Source organism: Canis lupus, chromosome 18 (genome assembly GCF_003254725.2).
Source record: "Canis lupus dingo isolate Sandy chromosome 18, ASM325472v2, whole genome shotgun sequence".
NCBI lineage: Eukaryota > Metazoa > Chordata > Mammalia > Carnivora > Canidae > Canis > Canis lupus.
The window spans coordinates 50,050,140-50,065,818 of record NC_064260.1 but is presented as its reverse complement, the minus strand read 5'-3'; the positions used below and the strand labels follow the sequence as shown (position 1 = coordinate 50,065,818).

The 15,679-nt window shown below is 45.8% G+C and overlaps 1 long non-coding RNA gene across 1 annotated transcript; it reads left to right on the top strand.

Moving 5' to 3' along the window:
- The first annotated feature begins 2,853 nt into the window (after positions 1–2,853).
- On the top strand, positions 2,854–10,426 carry LOC112659482 (uncharacterized). The gene is made up of 3 exons (XR_003136350.3): positions 2,854–3,399; positions 6,563–6,728; positions 10,198–10,426. It is a non-coding gene; the product is annotated as an uncharacterized LOC112659482 (long non-coding RNA).
- Positions 10,427–15,679: the final 5,253 nt, after the last annotated feature.

Below are 15,679 nucleotides of genomic sequence, written 5' to 3'. Positions count from 1 at the left end.
TGGGCCCTCGCCTTCTACGTAGGGGTTCTTTTTGGTCAGGTTTAGTGTTTGAGAAGAGTAAGTGGTTCCATCTTGGTCACTTCTATCCTGTCTTCCCAAGATCATATTCTCTGCCCTGTGACACTACTTCGGTTGGAATTGGGGGTGGGTATGCAACTCCTTCCTTCAAAGCCGACTCAGAGGTAGGAGTTAGCACCAAATGTTCTCACTGATTGAGAACTCATGCCCCATTTTAAGGGCATATCTCATCCAGGCCCTGGTAGGACCCTAGCACTGCTCTAACCCTAGAGTACCAAGGGGCAGGGAGCCTGGGTTCTAGCCCTGTCTTTGCCACTCAGAAGTTACTCCACCTCAAGTCTCTGCTTCTTTCTATAAAGCAAAGGGATTAGACCAGGAAATCCCTCAGTGTCCCCCACTTTGGTATTTTAACAATATATGTCATCTATATATTGATAGAATTCCCCCTCAACATGTTCTCTAGAGGAGAAACAATTTGTATCTATCTGTGGGTGACATGCCTAGGGTCACAGGTAGGGTCCAGAGAAACCTTGAACCACTTGGCTGGTCCACTCTTCTGAGCAAACAGTGAGGGCTACCTGCCATCCTACAGCCAGCCATGAGCCCCATCCAGACTGCCTTTTCAGTAGTCCTAAGCTGGGGTTAGGGGCAGGTAGGGCAACAGTGTCAGGAGGAAGCCGAGGCAGGGCCCTGCCCTCCTGCAGCTTCTGCCACTGAGAGGGAGGGTCCTCTCATGAACCCAGAGCTCCTGGGCTGACCAGAATCTGTGGAGAACTCTGAGAAATAAGAATTCAGCACAGAGGGAAACAAAAACTGAAGGGGAAACTTTGCATCAAAAATGCAGATGGGGATACTAGGGTGGCTCAGTGGTTGAGCATCTGCCTTTGGCTCAGGGCATGATCTGGGTCCAGGGATTGAGTCCTGTATCAGGCTCCCTGTGAGGAGCTGGCTTCTGCCTCTCTCTGTCTGCATCTCACATGAATAAATAAATAAAACCTTTAAAAAAAAATGCAGACAGGGGCATCTGGCTAGCTCAGTCTGGAGAGTATCTGACTCTTGATCTCAGGGTGGTGAGTTCAAGCCCTACATTAGGTGTAGAGATTTTTTTTTTTTTATAAATTTTTATTTATTTATGATAGTCACAGAGAGAGAGAGAGAGGCAGAGACACAGGCAGAGGGAGAAGCAGGCTCCATGCACCGGGAGCCTGATGTGGGATCCGATCCCGGGTCTCCAGGATCGCGCCCTGGGCCAAAGGCAGGCGCCAAACCGCTGCGCCACCCAGGGATCCCAGGTGTAGAGATTACTTTGGAAGAATGCAAATGACTTAGAAACACACAGAGATCTCACACAAATTGCTAAAGAGGCAAAAAAAAAAAAAAAAAAAAAAGTATGTATCCCTTTGATTTTATTTTCCAATCCTTCACAGGCAACCACTGTTAAAGCTTCTTGCTGAGGCAGTCCCTCCAAAGACACTCCAATGCTTATGTCATAAAATATATTTATCTATTCTTTTAAAAACATAAATTACAGCCTATTAACATTCTGCACTTTGAAAACCTTTTTCATAGCAGAGAGAGTTGGATATCAGTTCAGGACCACCTAGTTTCTAAAATAATCATATATGTTCTTTTTTTAAAATTATTTTTATTTATTTCTTTGAGAGGGGGGAGGAGCACAAAGAGAGTGAAAGGGAGAAGCAGAGAGAGCCTGATGCGGGGTTAGAACCCAGGACCCTGAGATCGTGACCTGATCTTAAGTCAGATGCTTAACCCACTGAGCCACCCAGATGCCCCAATACATATTCTGTTCTATGGATTCCACTATTTATTTAAGTGGTCATCTACCGGTGAACATTTAGGTTGTTCATGAAATTTTTTTCATTCCAAATAATGTTTAAGTCCTCTCGATATATTGGGATCCCTGGGTGGCACAGCGGTTTGGCGCCTGCCTTTGGCCCAGGGCGCGATCCTGGAGACCCAAGATCGAATCCCACGTCGGGCTCCCGGTGCATGGAGCCTGCTTCTCCCTCTGCCTCTCTCTCTCTCTGTGACTATCATAAAAAAAAAAAAAAAAGAGTCCTCTCGATATACTTCCTTGGGCACACAGACCGTGAAACCTGGAGGACGTATTTCTAGAACTGCCGAAGCACAGCCCATATGCATTTAATTTTGAAAAGCTCTGCCTAATTTCCTTCCAAGAAGTTGTACCAATGCACAGCAAATGGGAATGCCTGCGTATGTCCTTAGCGGACTGTCGGGCCGACAACACGGCGATGTCCCTTCCAGCGAACCCTGCAACACTCCTGGAGTCCAAGAGCATCAAGTCCAAGGCATCACAGCTACCACCGTTTTGGGCCCGAGAAGTCACTGAATGTCTGACAGGCCCTGACACAGAGGCTACGTTTTTCTGGCTCTCAGGTCGGAGCCTTAACTCGGACGGCCGGGCCGGGCAGCTCCAGGCAGCCTCGCCCCGGGTCACCCGCGCTGCCCAAGACCTAAGACGGGCGCGATCCCAGGTCCGCAGCCTCTCGGCGCGGGGCAGTCGCCCAGCCCAGACGTGAACCCGCGTGCGGCCCTCGGACGCAGGTGCCTCCAGGCCAGCTCCCACCGTCGCGGGCGGCCCCTGGTCACGACTAGGTTTCACGCCGAAGAGAGCGTGCTCCCGCCGCTTCAGCCCGCACCCCGGACGCCTCGGGCCGCGGCTGGAACGGGAAGCCACGACACCGCGAGCGCCCAGGCGGGGGCGAGCGGGGCGGGGGGCGGGGGGCGGGGATGCGGTGCGGGACACACCACGACGCTCGGGCGCCACCTTGTGTCCGTTCTCTTGGCCGCCGGGTGGCGGACCGGGAACTACGTTTCCCACAATGCCTCGCAGGCGCGAGGAGGCCCCTCGTTTCCATGGGAACCTAGCTTTTTTTTTTTTTTAAAGATTTTATTTATTTATTCATGAGAGACACACACAGAGAGAGAGAGAGAGAGAGAGAGAGAGAGAGGCAGAGACACAGGCAGAGGGAGAAGCAGGCTCCATGCAGGGAGCCCGACGCGGGACTCGATCCCGGGACTCCAGGATCGCGCCTTGAGTTGAAGGCAGGCGCTCTACCGCGGAGCCACGCAGCTGTCCCAGGGCACTAGCTCCTTAACTTGGAGGACCGCGTGGCCGCGCTCCCCGTCCGGTGCCCTCCAGCTGGGACGGAGTCTGCAGAGAGTTGAGGGGCAGAGTAGGGGGCTGGAGGAGAGGGGGCACCCGGGACCAGCACTCCCAAATCCCTGGCGTCCAGCCGTCCGCGCGCTCCCGGGGCCTCGGCGTTCCGAGGCGAGGTGGCCCCGGGAGGCCGGGGTTGGCGGGGCCAGTGTCCGGCCGAGCCTGCGCGCCGCCGACAGGTACTTCTGGGGATGGTCGGCGTCACCGATGCACGTGGACAAGGGCTCGCCGGGCAGGGCAGGGAGCGCGCCCGGGGTGGGACCGGGGCTCACCGCTCCGGGCTTCAGTCCCCCGCTGTCTGTGCGGCTTGGGCCGGAATTCTAGGGCACCTTACGATCCCGTTGCAGGGGCAGCCTCTGGCTCTCTGCGACCCCGGGAACAAGTCCCTTTATCTCTCTGAGCCCGTTTCCTCCTCTGTAGAGAGTTTGCAACAGATGATCTTTATGGTCTCTTCTAGAGGATATGGGGTCATTACCCCCTCATTGCACACCATGTGCAAGAAGAAAGAAAGGGAACTGCATGGTCTGAACGACAATCTCAGCTCAGGATCTGGAGTCAGAGCAACTTGGGTTTGTGACTTTGGGCAAAGTTATCACATCTCTTAAGGGTTAATGATAGTGCCAGCTCAGGTGTTTGAAGATTAAGTGAGATAATGCATGGAAGTTGTTTTTTTTTTTTTTTTTAATACTTCATCTATTCATGAGATACACACACACACACAGAGAGAGAGAGAGAGAGAGAGAGAGAGAGAGAGGCAGAGACACAGGCAGAGGGAGAAGCAGGCTCCATGCAGGGAGCCCGTCATGGGACTCCATCTGGATCCAGGATCCAGGATCCCACCCTGAGCTGAAAGCAGGCACTAAACCACTGAGCCTCCCAGGCTGCCCAATGCATGGAAGTTTTTAAGCCCAGGCCTGCACCTAGTGAGTGTTCTCCCAAGTCCCAGCCATCATTTCGGATGCCTTTTTTTTTTTTTTCTTTTTTAAGATTTTATTTATTTATTTGACAGCACAAGCAGGGGGAGCTGCAGGCAGAGGGAGAAGCTGGCTCCCCACTGAGCAAAGAGATGGAGGCAGGGCTTGATCAGAGGACCCTGGGATCATGACCTGAGCTGAAGGCAGATGCTTAACCCACTGAGCCACCCAGATGCCTCCATTTCTGATACTTGAAGAAACCTTCCTTAGCTACTGTGAGACCTATTGTTGGGCAAATCCATTTTCCTAGACAGGAGGGTTTTATAGGCTGATTCCAATAGGGAAGCCTGAAGTCTTATCCACAACTGGATGCGTAAGCTGCATATCTCCTCCTTTCAGCTGTAGTCTGGGTTATATCAGTACCACACAGCATCTAGGAGGGTCCAAAGCCCAACACCAGGCAGTGCAGAAGATACTTTTCCTTCCTTAAGATTCACAGAGGATGTGAGCACTTACATGCTATGATACAGAAACAGCTGAATATTGAATTATATTTATGTAACATTTACATAGAACTGGATACACACACAGTTATAAGGAATACATGAGAATCCTGTGCTACTTGCATTGAGTTCAAACTTTGTATTGGGAAAACCCTTATAATTTTTAATTAATGATAAAATGTTTTATTTGTTAAGTCTGGGAACTCCCAGTGCCTTCACAAACAAGTCTTCACCCATCCAACAGGCATCTTTATGTGGAAGCCATGTGCTATGAGTAGTTCATGACTACCTATTATATACGTGGTACTGTGTAGGGTAGTCTGGGGGATAGAAAGATGTATGAAATGATCTGTGCCCTCAAGAAAACAGTCTGTAGGAGTACCTGGATGGCTCAGTGATTAGGTGTCTGAGTCTGAATTTCAGAGTGGTGAGTTCAAGTCCCTCATTAAGCTCCACACTGGGCATGGAGCCTACTTAGGAAAAAAAACAAACAGTGAATAGAGAAGATCAGTTATGCATACAAAACACATAATGCAAGAGGAAAGTGATGTGTCGTGAGAGAGGTACAGGTATCTGCTGTGCACATTTAAGAGGCAGGAGAAACCATTGCCAAGTGGCTGTCATGAGAGCAGCAAGGAACAGACAGCATTTCAGGCAGGCCTGGGATGTGGACAATGTGGATATGCCAATAAACAGGGCAAAGTTATCGTGGGCCCCCTCCTGGCAGCCCTGAGACCCAGCAGAGAAATGTCAATGGCCCTAACTAGATGTGAGCTCTGAGAAGGCAGCAACTGTGGTTTGGTCAGTTTTACTCCTAACATGGCATGTGGGTAGCTTGTGGGAGATATTAGTGAAGGAGCAAGAGCTATGAGTTTCCTGCAGGGATGAGCCAAGATATGGTCTTTGCATTATCCTGAGACCCTTTTATTAAGTTTACATGCTGTCTTACAGACACCATTCTGGTGACGAGGGTTGCAGGGCGATGTGAATAGGCAGGTGATTATGGGGCAAGGACCATATTGTTGGCAAATTTAGTACGGTAACTGGGAGCCAAGTGAATAGGGTCTCATGAATGGGTAGGAAGGTTTGTGAGTCTCCTTCCCTGGACTTGAGCTGAACAACCACAAGGGGAAGAATCCTCAGCACAGGATTATGAAGAGGTCTTGAGGTCCAGTGATGGATACCCTTTGGGTCTGTCTAGTGCTATATGTTCTTGGCTCTTCTTTGTCTGTGGCCCACTCCCCCTGCAAACAAATTTCTCTCCCATCTATGACCCACCTGGGAATGGAAACCGTGTCCACCACGCCAAGGCCTATAGCAGCTGCAAAGGAATGAAGTTGGTTTCAGCAGTGCTATCTTGAGGCTGACTTCTGGGCCCCATCCTTCTAGTCCTGCCCAGGGCTGACCCTGTGCCAGGAGCTGGCACTGAAACGGACCACTCAGAACAGCTGTCCAGTGACCCTGGGAGCTGAGAACAACCTTAGGACCCAGGATAGAGGAATCACTTGAGGAGGGCAAAGCAGAGAATATCTAGAGGAGAATGGCTTGAGGACAGGGCAAACCTTCCCAAGTCCTGTTTAGAGTCCCCTCTGAGGGCAGCCCGGGTGACTCAACGGTTGAGCGTCTGCCTTCATGCCCAGAGCGTGATCCTGGAGTCCTGGGATTGAGTCCCACATTAGCCTCCTTGCATGGAGACTGCTTCTCTCTCTCAGTCTCTCCCTCTCTCTCTCTCTCTCTCTCTCTGTCTCTCATGAATAAATAAATACATCTTTAAAAAAAATCTTTAAAAAAAATAGACTCCCCTCTGAGATCCTCTGTTGCTCACAAAGGGTGAAGTCATCCTCAGAATGAGAAAGCTGGGGAAAGTTTAAGTGGGTTCAACTAAAGAAGGGATGGAGCACAACTGACTGCCTATTTGTCCCTAGATGTGGGATGGTGCAGGAATTCTGGAGGCTACAGATGCTCCTCTTCTCAAACAGGAGACCCATAGTGAGCAGTTACATCATCTTCCTGGCAGCCTGTGCTCCCATCCTAGAGTCCCGTTCTTCCCCTCTGTCCTGTCCCTCCAGTTTGCCACCCCACTGGATGCAGGTAAGTGTCTGCTGGGTGTGTCAGGATTCCTGTGTAACTAAGGGCCACGTGAAGCTTTACTCACTCCAGACCTGGCCCTTGAGAGGAGGTTACCACAGTTCAGTGCCTGCCTTGGGGGCCTACATCAGCCTGCTTCAGGGACATGCTGGTCCTTTACAGTTTACAGCAGCCAGAAAGTCTTATTTTATGACTTTCCCTTTCCCATCTGAGGGATCTGAGTTTTTTAGGTTATAGACCAAAGAGCCAAATGGTGGCATTGAGAGCAGTGATCTTCCCACTGTCTTGGCTATAACTAAAGGGGGTGCCATCTGCCTCCTGGTAAGGCCATGGTCCTAAACTAACCTGAAAGTAGACCTGTACTCCCCTTTCTTCCCATTTCAACCAGAGTTCCCTACCCATTTTCCTGAGTTTTCCAGCCTGGCCCAGCTGCTCTCTGTTATTAGATGTATTTGGCCAGAGTCTCTCACTCTCATGCCCTCACTAGACACTGACTTGCTCCCATGGCAGCATGTCACACCAGGCTAGTGCTCCTCCCCCTACTCTGCCAGATTGGCCTGCTCCTAGGTAGCCACCTTGGATCACTGGGACACCATAGGGGATTCTGTATCTGGTTGGAGGACTAAGAATACAAAGATATTCTCCCATTGGGTGGGGAGGCAAGTCAGCAAAGTTTGTCCAGTGAGATTCCCTGGCCTCAGTAAAAATGCCACACTCCACTCCATTGGCACACCTGGCAGCAGCTCAGTGAGCCTCAGAGGTAAAGATGGGTAGGTAGGTGTGGCAGGAAGGGGCACATGGAACAAACCTGGATGCAAGCAAGGCACCATTTGCTGGCCTAACTCAAGTCAGACTTACTTGTGGGGGTGGGGGACAGGTTGGGTGAAGGAAGATGTCCCAAAAGGCCAGGGAGACAGAGCTGATTATATGTATCCCACAAAATTTATGTGGCCTGAGAAGGCTTGGAACTGAGTGGGCATGCTCAGGGCAGTAGCTGCCTGTCTACCCCGGAAGCACATACAGCTGTGCAGTTCATTTCTTGGTTTGGTGGATTGACTCCCATCTACCAAAGGCCTAGGAGACCTTCTCTATAGCTTGTGGCATGAACTATATTCATAATGTTGTGCACTATAACCACTGTCCATTTTTAGAATGGATAGAGAATGAGAGTGGGGAGAGGGGAAGAGGAGAGGAGAGAGAGAGAGAGAGAGAGAGAGAGAAGCAGACTCCCCACTGAGTGCAGAGCCAACATGGGGCTCGGAACCAAAGTCAAAAGTTGGATGCTCAACCAACTAAGCCACCCAGGCACCCCTCCATTCTACTTTCTATCTTCATAAATTTGCTTATCCTACATACCTCACGTCAGTGGAATCATTCAATATTTGTCATTTTGTATCTGGCTCACACCACTTAGCATAATATCTTCAAGGTTCACCTATGCTTCTAGCGTGTGCCAGAATTGAAGGCAGAATAACATTCTACCACATGGATAGACCACATTTTGTTTAGCTATTCATTTACTGAGGGACACATGTATTGTTTACATCTTTTGGTGACTGTGGATGCTGCTGTGAATATGGGTGTACAAGTGTCTGTTTGGGTCCCTGCTTCCGTTCTCTAGGGCATATACCTAAACGCAGAACTGCTGGAACATATGGCAAGTCTATATTTAACTTTCTGAGCATTTGCCAAACTGTTTTCATAGTGACCGAGAGACTTCATAGTGATGCAATATCATTATCTAGATTGCCTACCATAATTACATTTCTCCAAATATCCCCAAATTTTCCATTACAACTTTAAAAAAAAAAAAAGATTCAAGGAATGCCTGGGTGGCTCAGCGGTTGAGCGAGTCTGCCTTCAGCTCAGAGTGTGATCCTGGTTCAGGGATTGGGTCCCGCATCAGGCTCCCTGTGAGGAGCCTGCTTCTCCCTCTGTTTGTGTCTCTGCCTCTCTCTCTATTTCTCTCATGAATAAATGAATAAAATCTTGAAAAAAAAAAAAAAAAGATTCAAGGCCCAGTCAGGGATCACAGACTGCTTTTATTTTCATGTCTCTTCATTCTTCTTTCTTTCTTTTCTTTCTTTCTTCTTTCTTTCTTTCTTTCTTTTTTTCTTTCTTTCTTTTCTTTCTTTCCTTCTTCTTTTTTTTAAAACATTTTATTTATTTATTTGAGGGAGAGAGAGAGAGAGAGCACATGAGCAGGAGAGGAAGGGAAGGCACCTCCAGGGGAAGGAGGAGAAGCAGACTCCCTGGCTGAACAAAGAGCCCAATATGGGGCTTAATCTCAGGACCCCAAGATCATGGCCTGAGCTGAAGGCAGACACTTAACTGAATAGGCCACCTTGGAGCCCCTGGAGGGCAGCCTAGGTGGCTATGCGCCACTTTAGCTCCACCTTCAGCCCAGGGTACGATCCTGGAGACCTAGGATCCAGTGCCACGTCAGGCTCCCTGCATGGGGCCTGCTTCTCCCTCTGCCTGTGTCTCTGCCTCTCTCTCTCTGTGTGTCTCTCATGAATAAATTAAAAAATATTTTTAAAAAATGAAATCCTCACCCCCTAGCACCTCAGAATGTGATGATTGTTCTTACAGCTAGAGCGCTTATGGAGGTACTAAGTTAAAAGGAGGTCATTAGGTTGGATCCTAATCCAGTATGACTGGTGTCCTTACAAGAAGAGATTTGGGGGCACCTGGGTGACTCAGTTGGTTAGGCATCTGTCTTTGGCTCAGGTCATGATCCCAGGTTCCTGGGATTGAGCCCCAAGTCAAGCTCCCTGCTCAGCAGGGAGTCTGCTTCTCCCTCTCCCCTCCTCACGCTAAATCTAGAAGAAAAGAAGAAGAAGAAGAAGGAGGAGGAGGAGGAGGAGGAGGAGGAGGAGGAGGAAAGAAAGAAAGAGAAAGAAAGAAAGAAAGAAAGAAAGAAAGAAAGAAAGAAAGAAAGAAAAGAAAGAAAGAAAGAAAGAAAGAAAGAAGAAAGAAAGAAAGAAAGAAAGAAAGAAAGAAAGAAAGAAAGAAAGAAAGAAAGAAAGAAAGAAAGAAAGAGAAAGAAAGAAAGAAAGAAAGAAAGAAAGAAAGAAAGAAAGAAAGAAAGAAAGAAAGGGAGAGATGCTGGGTGGCTCAGTGGTTGAGCGTCTGCCTTTGGCTCAGGGTATGATCCCCGTTCAGGGATGGAGTCCCACATTGGGCTCCCTGTGGGGAGCCTACTTCTCCCTCTGCCTATGTCTCTGCCTCTCCTCTCTCTGTATCTCTCATGAATAAATAAATAAAATTAAAACAAAAAAAGAAGAAGAGATATGGGACTCCTGAGTGGCTCAGTGGTTAAGTGTCTGCCTTCAGCTCAGGGTGTGATCCTGGAGTCCCAGGATCAAGTCCCACATTGGGCTTCCTGCATGAAACCTGTTTCTCCTTCGGCCTATGTCTCTGCCTCTCTCTCTCTCTCTCTCTCTCTCTGTGTGTGTGTGTTCATGAATAGATGAATAAAATCTTAAAAAAAAGAAAAAAAGAAGAGATATGGATACAGACATGTATGGAAGGAAAACAACATGAAGACACCAGGAGAAGTTGGCCATCTACAAGCCAAGGAGAGAAGCCTGGAATAGATCCTCTCCCAGCCATCAGAAAGAAGCAATTCTGTCAACACCTTGATCTCAAACTTCTAGCTTCCAAAACTGTGAGAAAATAAATTTCTGCTGTTTAAGCCACCCAGTCTGTGATATTTTGTTATGGCGACCTTAGCAAACTAACACAGACTTAAACCTAACCATGTGAATAATTCCATTAAAATGTAAACATCCCAATTAAAACACAGAGCTTATCAAGACTCCACGACATAAGATGGAACAGAAATATAATTTTTCTACAGACACAGAAAATTGAAAGGATGAGAAAAGGTATACTAGGCACATAGAAAGCACAAGAAAGCTGGTACAACTACATTAATATCAGACCAAGTAAATGTCCAGACAAGGAGAATTAGCAGAGATAAAGAGATACGTTTCATAATCAGAAAAGGACCAACTGAACAGGAAACTATAACCCTCAATGTATATGCACCTAATAACAGAGCTACAAAGTAATGAAGTAAAAACTGCCAGAACTAAAGGGAGAAACAGACGAATGCATAATCAGAACTTGGCAAACTCCTCATCGATAACTGATAGAAAAACTAGACAAAAAAGCAATAGGATATAGAAAATCTGAGCACTACAACCAACCAACCAGACACAATTGTCATTAAAGGAACTCTATCCCATCATTGCAGAATGCACAGTGTTTTCAAGCACACACGGGAAATTCCCTAAGGTAGATTATATCCTAGGCAAAAAGTAAATTCCAATCAATTTCAAAAGATTAAAATCTGGGCAGCCTTGGTGGCTCAGCGGTTTAACACCGCCTTCAGCCCAGGGCCTGATCCTGGAGTTCCAGGATCGAGTCCCATGTCAGGCTCCCTGCATGAAGCCTGCTTCTCCCTCTGCCTGTGTCTCTGCACTTCTCTCTGTGTGTGTCTCTCATGAATAAATAAATAAAATCTTTTTTAAAAAAAGATTAAAATCTCACAGAACATGTTTACTGATCACAATGGAATTAAATTAGAAATGAATAAATAAGGGCACCTGGGTGCCCAGTGGTTGAGCATCTGCCTTTGGCTCAAGCTGTGATCTCAGCATCCTGCTATCAAGTCCTGCATTAGGCTCCCTTCAGAATTCAATCCCAGGACCCCTGGATCACAACCTGAATGAAAGGTAGATACTCAACCACTGAGCCACTCAGATGCCCCAAGAATATATTTCTATATAGTTAATGAGTCAAAGAAGAAAACACAGTGAAGTTAGAAAATACTTCAAACTGGGGGTGCTTGGGTGGCTCAGTCAGTTAAGTGTCCAACTCATGATTTTGGCTCAGGTCCTGATCTCTGGGTTGTGAGATCCAGCCCCGTGTCAGGCTCTATACTCAGCGGGGAGTCTGCTTGCGATTTTCTGTTCTTCCTCTCCCCTCTCCCCCTTTCCCCTCTTGCATTCTCTTTTTCTCAAATAAATAAATCTTTCAAAAAAAGATGGGACTCAACGGTTGGGCATCTGCCTCCAGCTCAGAGCATGATCCCTGGATCTGGGATTGAGTCCCGCATTGAGCTTCTTGCATGGAGCCTGCTTCTCCCTCTGCCTGTGTCTCTGCCTGTGTCTCTGCCTCTCTCTCTCTCTCTCTCTCTCTCTGTTTCTCATTAATAAATAAATAAAATCTTTTAAAAAATAAAAATAAATCTTTCAAAAAAAGGAAAAATACTTCAAACTGAACAAAAATGAAAGCACAGAAAATTTGTGTAGTACAGCTGAAGATGTGCTTAGAGGAAAACTGATAACTTTAAATGCCTATATCAAGAAAAAGAGACATTTAACATCAATATTCTATGATTCTGCCCTAAAAGATTAGAAAAAGGTTGGCAGTTTTTCAGAAAGTTAAACATTTTTACCATATGACCCAGTAATTCTACTCCTAAACATATAATACCCAAGAGAACTGAAAACATATATTCATACAAAACTGGTACACAAATATTTGTAAAAGTATTAGTCATATTGCCAAAAAGTTGAAACAACCTGAATGTCCACCCGCTGATGGATAAACAGTCTATACACACAAAGGGATACTATTTAGCCCAAAGTGGAATGAAGTAGTTACATGTAACAACATGGGTGAACCTTGAAACCTTATGCTAAGTGAAAGAAGCTGGATACAAAAGACCACATGTTATGTGATTCCACTTGTTTGAAATGTTCAGAATAGGCAGATCCAGAGAGATAGAAAGTAGAATAGTGATTGGCAGGGGGGATTGGGCCAACTGGTAAAAAAGGCTTCTTCCCAGAGTGATGGAAATGTTCTGGAATTAGTGACAATGGTTGTACAATGTAATGAATATACCAAAACCCACTGATTTGTACCCTTTTACTTTATTTTTTAAGTAATCTCTACACCTAACATAGGGCTTGAACTCATGAGCCCGAGATCAAGAGTTGCATGCTCTATCAGCTGAGCCAGTCAGGTGCCCCACCACCCTGATTTGTATACTTTTTTTTTTTTTAAGATTTTATTTATTTATTCATGATAGTTACACAGAGAGAGACAGAGAGGCAGAGACATAGGCAGAGGGAGAAGCAGGCTCCATGCAGGGAGCCCGACGTGGGATTCGATCCCAGGCCTCCAGGATCGCGCCCCGGGCCAAAGGCAGGCGCCAAACCGCTGCGCCACCCGGGGATCCCCTGATTTGTATACTTTTAAATGATGAATTTTATGTATTTTTTTAAAGATTTTATTTATTCATGAGAGAGAGAGAGAGAGGCAGAGACACAGGCAGAGGGAGAAGCAGGCTCCATGCAGGGAGCCTGATGTGGGACTTGATCCCCGGACTCCAGGATCACATCCTGGGCCGAAGGCGGGTGCTAAACCGCTGAGCCACCCAGAGATCCCCTGAATTTTATGTATTATGCTATATCTCAAAGATTAAAATAAAACAAGCTAAAAAAAAAAAAAAAAAAAAAAAAAAAAGAACAAGTTAAACCCCAAGAAGTGAAATAATGAGAGGAGAAATTAGTGAAATGGAAATACACAAAGGACAGAGAAAGCAAAACAAAAAGTTGGTTCTTTGGGAAAGAAATCAATAAAATTGACAAACCCCTACCAAGACTAAGAAAAAAAAGGAGGGAAAATGCAAATTACCAATTATTGAGAACAAAAAGGCGAAAAGGGGCAAAGGAGAGCAAGGAAACTTTTGGACTGATTGGATGTTCTAGATCTTAATTGGGTTGATGGTTACACCAATGTATATATTTACCAAAACTATATATGCTTAAAATCTGTAATTTTGGGGGATCCCTGGGTGGCGCAGCTGTTTCACGCCTGCCTTTGGCCCAGGGCGCGATCCTGGAGTCCCGGGATCGAGTCCCGGGATCGAGTCCCACATCGGGCTCCCGGCATGGAACCTGCTTCTCCCTCTGCCTGTGTCTCTGCCCCTCTCTGCCCCTCTCTCTCTCTATCATGAATAAATAAATAAATCTTTTTTAAAAATCTGTAAGTTTGTTATGGATAAATTATACTTCTTTTTTTTTTTTTTTAAGATTTCACTTATTCATGAGAGACAGAGAGGGGCAGAGACAGAGGCAGAGGGAGAAGCAGGCTCCATGCCGGAAGCCCAATGTGGGACTCGATCCTGGGACTCCAGGATCATGACTTGGTCTGAAGGCAGACACTTAACCACTGAGCCACCCAGGCGTCCCTATATTTCTTTAAAAAAAATTTTTTAAGTGATATTGATCTGTAGTTTTCTTTTTCTGTGGTATCTTTTGTTATTTTGTCATTTTTATTTTTATTTTTGTTAAATATAGACACTAACCATTGAGCGACCCAGGCATCCCAATAAATTATATTTCAATAAAATGAAAAAATTTAAAAATTCTAGTGGCACCTGACTGGCTCAGTTGGTAGAGCATGCAACTCTTGATCCTCTGGTCATGAGTTCAAGCCCCATGTTGGTCATAGAGCTTCCTTATAAAAAAAAAGAAAAAAAAATCTCTGTACTGTTATCTCCAATTCAAATATGACATTTGAGGATTTTTCCTCACTTTTCTTCCATGTTTTATCTTCCTTTTTCCACAGTGTAATCTCTGACTTCCAACATCTATATATTTATTCATTTTTTTACCCCTAATACAAAAACAGCAACAGAATTCTTACACCAATACCATTATCAACAACAAAACTTTTAAGTAAAATTCAAGCTTTTTTTTTTTTTTTTTGGTAGTCCTTAGGAAGTCCATGAACCATATTGAAAATTTATTTGTATTTTTGTATTATTTTTTTTCTGTATGATTATATCAATTTGGTATACAGTTAGGTTCAGTTGTTACTATTTGTATTCAATTTTAGGATTCAAAAAAAAACCCTCCTGATGTATTTTTTAATTTGTAAAATATTCAGATGATTCAGGAGCTGAGACTGTATAAAAAAAACTTAGGGACACCTGGGTGGCTCAGCAGTTGAGCATCTGCCTTTGGCTCAGGGCGTGATCCTGGAGTTCCGGATCGAGTCCCACGTCGGGCTCCCTGCATGGAGCCTGTTTCTCTCTCTGCCTATGTCTCTATTTCTCTCTCTCTGTGTCTCTTATGAATAAATAAATAAAAAACTTAGACAAATCTCACTCCCATCTTCTCTGCCATCACATTTTTACCTATTCCCAAAAGTAGCCATTTTATTCTAGTTTTTACTCTTTCTATGTTTCTTTCAGATTTGTATCTTCTTTTCCCTTTTTTCTTCTACAAAGGTAGCACACTACATATTTAGCAATTTATCCTGGAAATCACTTTGTATCAGATAATGGAAATCTCTCTCTCTTTTTAATAGCTACTCAGTATTGCACTGGTGGGTTTATTTAATTAGCTTCCATGGACGGGAATTTAGGTAGTTTCCAACGTTCTATTACAAATACCACAGTGAGTAAGCTTGTGCATATGTTGCTATATGTCTGTGGAAGTGAATCTTCGGGATAAATTCCTAGAAATAGCATTGCTGCGTCAGAGGGTAAATGTTATGTCGTCTTATTAGCACTACCAAATTCCTCTCCCTGGGAGGCTGTGCCAATGTTATGCTCCTACATGTTTCCCCCCAGCCTTGCCAACAGAGTATACTGCCTAAGGTTTTTAGCTTTTGCTAATCTTATTTAGAGGTGGGCATCTTGTCCTATGCTTAAGGGTGAACTGGAAACTCTTTGAGGCTGGAGACCCAAGCTGCCTATTCCACATACTGCTCATACTAATAGGTACCTCGTATTTGTCGAATGAGTAAAGAAACAAACTGGTTGGACTTCTGCTAGACTCATCGTGTTTGGACTATCGTGAAACCCATCGCCAAGACAGCTGGCTCTTGTCCCAGTGTGGGCAGTGCCAAGTGCCCAGCACAGGTCTAGG